General features: G+C 38.4%; 1 pseudogene; it reads right to left on the reverse strand.

Moving 5' to 3' along the window:
- Nucleotides 1-1,260: 1,260 nt before the first annotated feature.
- Nucleotides 1,261-2,180, reverse strand: LOC141416893 (olfactory receptor 4B1-like; annotated as a pseudogene).
- Between the last annotated feature and the right edge of the window lie 8,542 nt (nt 2,181-10,722).

Genomic DNA, 10,722 nt, shown 5'->3' on the forward strand with positions numbered 1-10,722 from the left:
GCCTGGAGGCAGTTCTGTGAATGGCTATCTGTGGCTGTGGCTTCCCTGCCCACTGCTGTTGCTGGAGGCATTATTTATGCAGATCTCAGGGATGAGCTTAACACTCACTTTGCCCTGCACTCTTTGTTTACTCAGAGTTCTCCTGTGTGTGAGCTGCTGCTACAACCTTTCCCCTTTCCAAGCACACTGGGAAAGGTGGCACTGCACCAGCTTTCTCAGGCCTATGTGTCAATTCACAGTTCACATGGGAGGTGGGTCTTCACCCCTCTCCTGTGGAGTTTTCCTCTCACCGCCAATTTTACAAGATTTCCCACTCCTGATTGCTGGGCTTGTGCTGCTGCTCCTGCCAGCTGGCATGTTTGTTTACAGCTCACGTGGGAAGTAGGTCTCCCCTGTCTCCTGTGGAGTTTTCCTCCCTCCACCACTCTCACAAGCTTTCCTGCTCCTGGTTGCTGGGGGTGCACCACCACTCCCACTCTCTCCAGCCAGGCCTGGCTTGTTTATTTACAGTTCCAGAAGATATTTACCTGCCCCCCTTTGGTGCTCAGGGTGCCCCACGCTCTTTGCTACATGTCTTTATTGTTGTTATTGCTTATTACTCAGTTTCTCTTTTTTTCCTGGGTGAGGAGTTGGTCTGTCCAGGGGGCTATGCTGACCTGGCCTAGGGTTGTCTATGGGAGTACTGTTTACTGCTTAGCTCATGTTGTCTGTGTCTTCCCAAGCCGTCTGGGTGCATGTGACTGGCAGCAGCCAGGGGGTCCTCCTGATTTCTCTGTTCAACATGAAGTGGAGCTGCTCTGCACAGGCTGGAGGTATGGAAGGGTCAAAGTTTTGCCTCTTCTCAGTGGCCATGCCTGCAAGGTGTGTCTCCAGCGCCTCTCAAAGATTTCATTTTAGGAGGCACACTTTCTGCTTCTTCCCTCTAGCCGCCGTCTTGGAATCTCCTCAAAGATGTTTTCTAAATTTTCTTTGTATATGCACTTGGTTTGAGCCTTCAAATTACCCAAACCCATGATACTGTGCAATTCTATGGAGCCAATCATATTCCACAAGAATCAGTGTGGTTATCTCACCTCTGTCTTTACACTTTACACTGGAAAGATAGGGAGACTTTGTTTCCTGAGGAGATGTGCAGCTGTAAGAAGACTATGTTCTGACACTTGTTGCTTCCATACTTGAATATGTCACAAAAAGCAAAATCCACTTCAACAACAATGGAAGTACATTTTAAAATCCCTTTCCCATCCCCTATATCTCCTTTCACTCAACTCCACAGTTCTTTCTGCCCAAAAACTTCCTCACAGCTATTCTCACCTCTGCATTTCTGAGTGTGTATATGATAGGATTCAGCATGGATATGATGACTGTGTAAAACAGGGCCACGAGTTTGTCTTCAGTAAAGCTAGAGGAAGGCCACAAATAGAGAAAGACAGCAGGTCAAAGAACAAGATGATCACTCTGATGTGAGAGGCACAAGTCAGAGTGCCTTGTGCCTATCCTCAGCTGAATGGCTCCTCAAGTTGACAGGTTGATGACATAGGAAGACACCAAGATGAGGAGTAAAAGGGTAGAGACTAATCCATTGTTGGTGCATACAATAATCCCCTCCCTAATGGTGTCAGTGCACACAAACTTAAATAGTGGCTGGAGATCACAGAAATAGTGGTCAATTACATTGGGAGCACAGAAGAGCAAGGGTATGGTGATGAAAATCTGAATTTTGGAGTGCATAATATCCTCCACCAGACACCAGACACCAGCATATGACAGCCGATAGCTAATAATTTTCATATAGTGAAAAGGCTTGCAGATGGCCACATAGCAGTCATAGGCCATCACCACAAGCAAAAGAACCTCAATGACACCAAAGAAATGGAAGAAGAATATTTGAGTCAGACAACTCTTCAGCAAGATGGTTTTAGTCTTGGCAAGAAAATCCATGATGAGTTTGGGGACAACAGTAGAAGAATAACAGATCTCCTCTACAGACAGGTAGCTGAGGAAGATGTACATGGGCGAAACAGACTCTTACTGAAGCTAACTGTCACAACAATGAAACCACTGCCCACCACTGTGGCCAGGTACATGGGAAGAAAGAACATGAAGCACACTCTCTGCACCCCTGGATCCTGGAAAAGGCCAGTGAAAATAAAGTCATTCACATTATTTATAGTGGCCATGGGCTCAGGTGTTCTAGATGTAAGATAGTGAGAAGCCTAAAAAAATTTTAAATCAATAATTTTAGTACCATTCACCAGTTTAAAGCACTTTAAACCAATTTATAATACACATTTATCAATCATTCATTTAGCCAATAAGAAATAATTCAGCATTGTATATTAGCATTCTGATTCTTTGTATTATTGTAATTTATTTACTTTTATCACTATAAAATGAGTATTCAGAGAAATGGTTACTTGCCCATAATCTGGGATGCAGGAAATGTCTTGCTGAAGTTGAGGGACCTTTCTAATTTCTGATGAGGTATTCTGACTTTCAGAAGTCATTCAAGTAAATAGCCTCTATTTACATTACCTTCGCCGCATTTTGATAGCTCTTACTTTTCGTGCATCCCTTTGATACACATCAACTCTTGCTTCCTTTTTTCCTTCTTCTACAATATAGACTTATTAAGTTCTGTCAAAATGAATCCCTCCCTATGACAAATATATCCTAATAAAAATGAACAATATAACAGGGGCAATTTCTCTCCAAGTTACCACCTTGGAGCAAATATTTACTGAGACCCTGTTACATATCTAGACACCCACTAGATATCACATAAGACAAAGAGATCACACCACATACCTCAAACTAACAATATCATGGTACTTAAAATAATATTCTCTGGATGAAGTTGTATCTATTGAAATTTTTAAAAATAGATCCATCAGAAATAAGAAAGGAAGGGATCCAAGATGGTGACCAGGGTGCAGAACTGGAAAGTGTGAACTCCATGATGTCAAAATCTTGCTGAGACACTGGAGCCACAGTTGGCAGAAATAATGCACCAAGAAAAATCAAAAACTCAACTCCCTGAACCCCTAGCCCATAGAAAGCTTCTCTGCACCACATGACACCGAGAAAACAGGTGGGCTGCCACCACTGCCACCAACACCACTTACACCACCTGCTCCAAACCTGCTTGGGAACTATTCAGCAGACCAAACAGGAGAGTGGCAAGCATCACATAATAATTTCCCAGCCACCCCTGGGATAAAATAGCACAGCCCCCTGGACATACTTACACCCCACACAAAAAAAAAACTGAACAATAAACAATGAACTGAAAAGTAGCACACACCAGAGGGGGAAAGAACACTGAAAGCACACCAGAGAAGGGGAAAGGAGCAAAGAGCTAAACTCCATGGCAACTATCAGTAAACAAATGGTTGGAAAGGCAGGAAGGACAACAGCAGGTGGGTGATAAGCCACTGTCTGAAGTAGGGCAGGTAGCAGACCAAAAAACTCATTTCCTGAGCCAGTAAGCAACATCCAGAGTCAAACAGCTTTGCAAAATTGAAAAGCAAACAGTGACTCATTACAACAGGCTGACAGAAGGGGGCCAGCTGAGGGATCACTGACCTTGCCCCAGAGAAAGGGGTTGAGGCAAAGAAACAAGCCCCCAGTAAATAAGCACAGTGAAAAGCCACCTCCAAGGCATGATGGCTGGTGGACTACAGAACTGATCTCCTTAAACTGAGAACAGAATGTAAACTTAAACTGCCACATTCACTGAGGGAGGAGCTGACAAAGCAGCTGCCACTGAAAGACAGAAGAAAAAAATATTACCCACAGTCCAACCACCTGGTGAGACTATGACAGAGCTTCTGCTTAAATACCAGCACTAGGACTGGATGCTGGAGGAGTAACAACAGAACTTAAACTAAGATTGAAATTCTATTGTTCCTGAACCTAGACTTTTGTTTGTTTGTTTTTCTTTCTTTCTTGTTTGTTTGTTAATTTCTTTGTTTGTTTTAGTTATATTACTGCAGGTTTTCTATTTTTACTTTCACTCCCATTTTTTTTCTTTTCTCTCCCCTATCCAGTAATTCATTCTGCTCCCTCTCACCCACTCCCCTCCAGCCCTCACCTTCCCCTCCATTTTCCCTTAACCTGTCACAAGACTACCCTTCCCTCCTTCACACTCATCACCCACTGAACAACCTACTATAACAACTTTACACAGCCCCCAAGCCCCTGCAATCCCTAACACAGTCTTTCCTAAAACAACAGAAATATACCCAAACATACACAAAGAACATAAAAACAGTAGCCCTCATACTGCTTTCCCCACTTACCCACCCACTTCTCATTTGCACCTTTAGTGCTACCCTATCCAACTCCCCAAATTTATATAGCTAGCATTACATTACAAACGTTAACCACACAACCCCCACTGCTTATAGATATTACCAATAGGGGATCTTCTATATAACACATAATTACTGGTAGGGTATTAAACCTGTGAACTAGTCAATACTAAATTACACCCAGACAAGGGACAGAAATAGCAAACACACACTTAGATAAATACACAACCACAAAACAAAAATGACTGAAACTACCAACTATGCTATCAAGAACATAATTGCACAGTACCAAGTGGAAGGATTAGAAGAAAATGGGATGAAAACTATTCTCCACCACCCCAAATTAATTTAATACAGGATTCAGAGGGAAATGAAGAAAATGGATATGCAATTCCTGATTCCAACAAAATAAAGATAAATGACACCAAGGAGCCCAACAATGTCAACAAGAATATTCTCAAAGAAGAAATCCTGCGAGTACTTGCTGATAATTTGATAGAGATGATACTAGACAGTTAACTAAAATGAACAAGAGGCACTCAAGAAATTTCAAGACACCAAAAATAAAGAAAAAGAGAAGACATAGAAACAAATGAATTCATAGGAGCCATAAATAAACACCAAAGTGAAACAGAGAACACTATACATAGAGAGATATAATACTTAAAGATAAAAATAGACAATATTAAAGAGGAAGTGACCCATGAAATGGAAAACCTTGGAAAAAAAAATGAAACACAAACACAAACAAAGGGGAAGACCACTCCAGCAGACTAGAACAAGCAGAACACAGAATCTCAGAACTTGAAGATAAGATGGTAATTAAAGGAAAAACTACAGAGCTATTAGTTAAATAACTCAAGTCTTGTAAAAGGAACATGCAATAATCCCCTGACTACATCAAAAGACCAAACCTGAGAATCATGGGATATAAAGAAGGAGAAGTGGTCCAAGCTAAAGTGATCTATAATATATTCAATAAAATAATAATAGAAATTTTCCCAAATATAGAGAAAATTATGCCCATTCAGGTACAGGAAGCATCCAGGACACTAGACAGACTTGGCCAAAATAGAACTTCCCCATGACATATTATAATTAAAACAACAAGCACAGAGAATAGAGAAATAATATTGAAGGCTGTAAGAGAAAAAAACAAACAACATATAAAGGTAAGCACATCAAAGTCACAGCAGATTTCTCAATGGAAACCTTAAAAGCAAGAAGGGCATGGAATGAGGTATTCTGGGCACTGAATGAAAATAACTTCAACCCTAGGATACTCTACCCAGCAAAACTGTCATTCAAAATAGATGGAGAAATAAATGTCTGCCACAATAAACAGAAACTAAAACAATATATGACTACCAAGCCACCACTACAAAAGATTCTCCAAGGAATTCTGCACACAGCAAATGAAAGCAAACACAACAATGAGAGGACAGGCAGTACCAAACCACAGGAAAAGGGAATCAGAGAGTATCATTGATTCAGCTCACACAATCAAACCCTTAAACAACAAAACAACTAAATGACAAGAATCACCACATGCTTAGCAATATTAACACTGAATGTTAACGGATGTAACTCCCCCATCAAAAGACATAATTTGGCAAACTGGTTAAAAAAGAAGACCAACAATCTGTTGTTTACAGGAGATCCACCTCCTTGAAAGAAACAAACACTGGCTTAGGGCGAAAGGCTGGAAGAAGTTTTACCAAACTAGTGGCCCCTGAAAACAGACAGGAGTAGAAATATTTATCTCAGACAAAGTAGACTTTGAACTTTCATTGATCAAAAGAGATAAAGAAGGACACTCCATACTAATAAAAGGAAAAATACACCAAAAAGAAATAACAATTATCAAGTTATATGCACCCAACATTATTGAACCCAATTTAATCAAACATACTCTGAAGAACCTAAAAGCATATATAGACTCTAACACAGTGGTAGTGGGAGACTTTAATAACCCCCATCATCGATAGATAGGTCATTGAAAAAAAATCAATAAAGAAATTCTAGAACTAAATCACACAACAGATCAAATGGACCTATTTGATGTCTACAGAGTATTTCTTCCAACTCCTCCACAAATACATTCTTCTCAGCAACCCACAGAACATTCTCCAAATTTGATCACATATTATGGCACAAAGCAAGCCTCAGCAAATATAAGAAAATAGAAATAATCCTATGCATTCTATCTGATCACAGTGAATTAAAATTAGAACTCCACAACAAAAACAACAGCAGGGGATTGGCTTTGAACCACGATTCTCCTGATAGACAGTCTGTTGCCTACAAAGCTAGGATTACAGTGAGCCAAACAATTTCTTTCTTTAAAAAAAGAAAAAGAAGGTATCCTGGTCAACAAAGCTCCCAGAATGTTCTGTGGTGTCTCGGGCCAAAAACAGTTGATGGCCAACCTCTACTGAAACCTCCAAAGTGTTTGAAAGTTAAATCATTGAGAAACCAGGAGGGCTCTGGCACTGCTAGACCCCAGCTCCTACCCTGCTGGGGAGATGCAGACTACCAGCTCACTGTTGATTAGTACATTATCTCTCCCTGTTTATTTCTTCAACTCTGTTTTTTGTTCTGTTTTTCCCCTTTTTCTTTACCTTCTTTGCTTTCCATCTCCTCTCACCCTTCCATTCTACATGTCATCATTGTTACAATTACAAGCTAGGCAATACTGAATTACACACAGTACAGGCACAGTACAGGCAAGGGCAATGATGGGAAGACAGAAAAAACAGGAAAACTTAGTTTCCCCACAGCAAAAAATTAGTATGGGAACCAAAGAAAATGAAGAAAACAGATATTCAGATCCAAACTCCAACAAAATGAAGATAAACTATGCCAAAGAACCCAATGAAGCCCACAAGAACAATCTGAAAGAAGAAATCCTGCAAGTAATCAATGAGAATTTTATAGAGATGATACTGGATATGGTCAACCAAAATGTACAGGAGACAATCAAGAAATTCCAAGAAAACAAATATAGACAATTTGAGAAAGCACAAGAACAAATAAAAGAAACTATAGAAGCACTGTATAAACACCAAATTGAAATAAAGAACACAATAAAAAAAAGAGATAAATGAACTGAGGACAAAAATAGACAATAATAAAGAGAAAGTGACTCAGAATATGGAAAACCTCAGAAAAAAGAATGAAACAAAAATGCAAAAGAAAATGGAAGGCCAATCCAGTAGACAGGAACAAGCAGAAGACAGAATCTCAGAACTCAAAGATGAAATGGTAATTAAAGGAAAAATCAAAGAAGTATTAGTTAAACAACTCAAGACCTGTGAAAAGAAAATGCAAGACCTTACTGATCTATCAAAAGACAAACCTAAGAATCATGGGCATTGAAGAAGGAGAAGAGGTGCAAGCAAAAGGAATGCATAATATATTCAACAAAATAATAATAGATAATTTGCAAATCTAGAGAAAACTATGCCTATACAGAAACAGGAAGCCTCCAAAACACTAAACAGACCTGACCAAAATAGGACTACCCCATGACATATTATCATTAAAGCAAAAAGTTCAGAGACTAGAGAAAGAATATTGAAGGCTATAAGAGAGAAAAAACAAATAACATACAAAGGCAAACCCATCAAAATCACAGCAGACTTCTCAACAGAAACACTAAAAGCAATAAGAACTTGGGGTGAGATCTTCCAGGCACTGAATGAAAATAACTTCAACCCCAGGATACACTACCCAGCAAAATTATTATTCAAAATAGATGGAGCAAAAGAAGTTTTCCATGATAAGCAGAAACTAAAACAATACATGAAAACCAAGCCACCACTACAAAAGATTCTTCAAGGGATTCTGCAGAAATCCACAGAAAGTGAAACCCAACATAACCATGAAAGGGCAGGCAGCACCAAACTACAGGAGAAAAACAGCAAGAAAGTAGAGTAACATCAATTTATCTACACACAATCAAACCTTCAAACAACTAAAACAACTAAATGACAGGACTCACCTCATATCTATCAGTAGTGACACTTAATGTTAACGGACTTAACTCCCCCATCCAAAGGCACCATTTGATGAACTGGATTAAAAAGGAAGATCCAACAATTTGTTGCTTACAGGAGACCCATCTCATTGATAGAAATAAGTGTAGGCTTAGGATGAAGGTTGGAAGAAGACTTACCAAGACAATGGTCCCCCAAAACAGGCAGGAATAGCAATACTTACCTGTGACAAAGTAGACTTCAAATCTACATTGATCAAATGAGATAAAGAAGGACATTCATACCAATAAAAGGGTAAATAGACCAAAAGGAAATAACAATTATCAACCTATATGCACCCAATGACAATGCACTCAATTAAATCAAACATACCTTGAAAGAGGTAAAAGCTTATATTAACTCCAACACAGTAATAGTGGGAGAATTTAACACTTCATTATCATCAATGGATAGGTCATCCAAACAAAAAGTCAATAAAGAAATCCCAGATCTATAGCATACCATAGAGCAAATGGACCTAGTTGATGTCTACAGAACATTTTATCCAACTTCTACACAATATATATTTTTCTCAGCATCCCACAGAACCATCTCCAAAATAGATCATATCCTAGGGCACAAAAAAGCCTCAAGAAATAATACCATGCATTCTATCTGATCACAATGCAATAAAACTAGATCTCAACAACAAAAATAAAGACAAAAAACATGCAAACAGCTGAAAACTGAATAACTCAATGCTTAATGAAAAAAGGGTCATTGATGAAATAAAAGAGGAAATTAAAAGGCTCCTGGAAGTCAATGAAAATGAAAACACAACCTACTGGAACCTATAGGACACAGCAAAGACAGTCCTGAGAGGAAAGTTTATAGCCTGAATGCATATATTAAAAAGACTGAAAGATCTCAAATCAATGACCTAATGATACACATCAAACTCCTAGGAAAACAAAAACAAGCAAGTCCCAAAACAAATAGAAGTAGAGAAATAATAAAAATAAGAGTTGAAATCAATGAAATAGAAACCAAAAAAAACATACAAAGAATCAATGAAACAAAAAGTTGGTCTTTGAAAAAATAAACAAGAGCAATAGACCCCTGGCAAACTTGACTAAAATGAGGAGAGAAAAAACCCAAATCAGTAAAATCAAAAATGCAAAAGGGGAGATGACCACAAACACCAAGGAAGTTTGGGAAATCATCAGACACTACTTTGAGAACATATATTCAAATAAATTTGAAAAATTTGAAGAAATGAACAGATTTCAGATACTTATGATCATCCAAAACTGAACCAAGGGGATATTAGCCAACACAAAATGAAATTGAAGCAGCAAGCAAGAGTCTCCCTAAAAAGAAAAGTCCAGGACCTGTTGGATTCTCTATTGAATTCTATCAGACCTTTAAAGAAGAACTAATACTAACTCTCTTTAAACTGTTCCATAAATAGAAAGGGAAGGAAAACTCCTTAACATATCTTATGAATACTGTTTTATGCTTATCCCAAACCCAGGCAAAGAAACCTCCAAAAAAGAACTGTAGGTCAACCGCCTTAATGAACATTGATGCAAAAATCCTCAGTAAAATACTGGCAAACTGAATTCAACAACACATCAAAAAGATCACTCACAACGACCAAGCAGGCTTCATCCCAGGAATTCAGGGGTGGTTCAACATACGTAAATCAATAAATGTAATACACCACATTAATATAAGCAAAGACAAAAACCACTTGATCATCTCAAAAGATGCTGAAAAAGCCTTTGATAAGATCCAACACCATTTCATGAAAAAAGCTCTAAGAAAAGTAGGAATGGAAAGAAAGTACTTCAACATTATAAAAGCTATATATGACAAACCTACAGCCAGCATTATACTTAATGGTGAAAACTGAAACCATTTCATCTAAAATCAGGAATGAGACAAGGAGGCCCACTATCTCCACTCCTATTCAACATAGTACTGAAATTCCCAGGCAGAACAATTAGGCAAGAAGAAGGAATAAAAGGAATACAAATAGGTAAAGAAACTGTCAAAATATCCCTATTTGCAGACAACATGATCCTATACCTTAAAGAAACTACTCAAAAGCTCCAAGACACCATCAACAGCTATAGAAAGGTAGCAGGATATAAAATCAACATAGAAAAATCATTAGCATTTCTATACACTAATAATGAACAAACTGAAAAAGAATGTATGAAAACAATTACATTTACAATGGCCTCAAAAAAATCAAATACTTAGGAGTAACTTAACTAAGGATGTGAATGACCTCTACAAGGTAAACTACAATCTCCTGAAGAAAGAGATTGAGGAAGACTATAGAAAGTGGAGAGAACTCTGATGCTCATGGATTGGTAGAATCAACATAGTAAAAATGTCTATACTCCCAAAAGTAATCTACATGT

The sequence above is a fragment of the Castor canadensis genome, chromosome 1 (assembly GCF_047511655.1).
Source record: "Castor canadensis chromosome 1, mCasCan1.hap1v2, whole genome shotgun sequence".
Lineage (NCBI taxonomy): Eukaryota > Metazoa > Chordata > Mammalia > Rodentia > Castoridae > Castor > Castor canadensis.